At 35.7% G+C, this 2206-nt stretch overlaps 1 long non-coding RNA gene across 1 annotated transcript; it reads left to right on the forward strand.

Annotated features, from left to right (window-relative positions):
- Nucleotides 1–593: 593 nt before the first annotated feature.
- Nucleotides 594–1419, forward strand: LOC149398110 (uncharacterized). The gene is made up of 2 exons (XR_016297281.1): nt 594–857; nt 930–1419. It is a non-coding gene; the product is annotated as an uncharacterized LOC149398110 (long non-coding RNA).
- The last annotated feature ends 787 nt before the right edge of the window (nt 1420–2206 follow it).

A 2206-nucleotide genomic window follows, 5' to 3' on the forward strand; every position in this document is an offset into this window, starting at 1 on the left:
GTAGCTCTGATACCACTTTGTTGGAAGGAAGTTTTGGGTTGGTGGAGAAAGTGTTTATGTAAAGTATGGACTTTTGTATCGGTCTCTTTGTAAATTTCGGATAAAATAAACGAGCTTCCGTTTGTTACAATTATATTTTTGAGTGAATTATGGACATATAAGTTGTCGAATTAATTTAAATTACTTTAAGGTAATGGAAAATCTCGGAATAAATAAAGGATTTATCGAGTTCATCTCTAATAATAAATTATTTTCCGAGGAAATATTCCGGAATTTAATTTGAGAAATAAATTCTCAAGGACGAGAATTATTTCCGAGAAACCTTAAATATATTTAAATTAATCGAAAACGAACGAGAAAATTTCCGGTTTAATTATTTAATTGAAATCCGATCGGTCACGGATTTAATTAAATAATTATGTGGTGAATAATATAATTGTAACAATTTTCAGGACTCATTTGTAAGTAATTTCTCATTTGAGGCTAGAAGTGAGGCTTAGGCTAAAATAGAAGGGTATAATGAGCAAATATGAAACTTTGCTTCATATAAAATGAGATTTCTTCTTTCTTCTCCAGACTTCTACGTTCTTATCTTCTTCTCCTCTTCATCTCCATGCGTTTTCCTGCAAGACAAACCGAACAAAAGAAAGAAAAAAAAAATCAGCAACAACAAACAACTACAATCCGGCCATCACTCATCTCCTTCTTATTTCTTCTCATTCCCCGCTTCTCTTCCTCGCGCGCCACCTATTCCCGAGACCGAGCGCTGTCGCGCACGTCCGCCGCGAGCCGCCGTGGACGCCGACCGGGAAAAGACTGAGTGAACGTCGGGCAGCCTGGAAATCACGAAAAAAGGGGTGAGAAATCATTTTTCCGAATTGAATTTGAAGTTAGGGTTCTGAGTTTTGAATTGGGGCTTTTGATTTCAGAGCTTGATTCATGGAATTGAAGTGATGTTAGACTCGTTTTGGTGCTCATTTACGTTGAGATTTGGATTGATTTTGAGTTATGTTAGGATTTTGGTTTGTTGGAATTTTCGAAATTTTGTAGAAAAAACTGCTTTGCACAGCCTGTAGAAACGGACGTGGACAGTCCAATGTGTTCTGAGATTATTTCTTTTGATATTTTTCCTGGATAATAGTCTTCATGATGTTTCTAAAAAGTCCAAGAACGTGTAAATACGTTGAGAATTGAGTGAGTTATGAATTTTTGAAATTGGTGTTTCAAAACTGAAAAACTGGAATACCGAATTTCAAACTAATTTTTGTGGGATGCTTTTGATTTAGAGTCTAAAATGGGCTTGTAATATCTTGTTAGAAAGGTATGGATGTTAGTTTGGTTGTGAAATTGGAATCGTTGGATTTCGAGTTGTGTAGCGGAAGTTATGACACGTTCTTTGCCGAGTGTCGATTCTGGAAATATTGTTACGTCGTGATTGGTTTGTTTGATTTGAGAATCGACTTGTTTTTGTTAGCTCGGTTTGAATACGAAAATGATTTTGTTGGCCGAGATCGGTTTATGGGCATGTTGGCTCGTTTTTATTGACATGTCTAAGGGTTTATTGACATGTTTGAAAATTTTGTGACAAGTTAAGGATTTTGTGGCTTGTTATGTGGCTGTGTTTTGTATGTTGTTCTGGCATGAGTTTTGTTAAGAGATATCACCATTTAATTACGATGAAATTTCATGATTCACTCGGCCGAACAATAGTCCCGGAAAAATAAATCGAATATGAGACTAAGTCGGTGTTAATGATTTGGGTCTCGGTTAGCAATGGTGATTTGTTTTGAGGTTTGAGAATCTGATGATCGGTTTGGTTATATTTAACCTTATAGAACGGTGTGAACGAACCGGGACGACACGCGAGGAATAACGGGAAATCGAAGACGAGCTTCCAATTTGGACTAAAACGTGAGTAATATTATTCGCTTGAGTAGCGTTTAGTTTCTCTCGTATGTTATGGTTATTCTTTGATGTTCGAAAATTTAATTGGTCGATAATCTGAAAATCTAGGCTTAAAGGATTTTTAGATTTTTATTTAAGGCTCGAAAAATGGTTAAGCGGTAAATAAATAATCGCTCGACTCTTGCCAAGTATAAATTATTTTTCTTACCGTTTAACGGTACCTTTGATCTATGACGGGTCTTAAATAACGATTAATTTCCGAGGACCGGAAATTAATAAATTAAATTCTCGAATATCAAAT

Source organism: Urtica dioica, chromosome 5 (genome assembly GCF_054948205.1).
Source record: "Urtica dioica subsp. dioica isolate 48M chromosome 5, U.dioica_male_clone48M_v1_H2, whole genome shotgun sequence".
Classification (NCBI taxonomy): domain Eukaryota; kingdom Viridiplantae; phylum Streptophyta; class Magnoliopsida; order Rosales; family Urticaceae; genus Urtica; species Urtica dioica.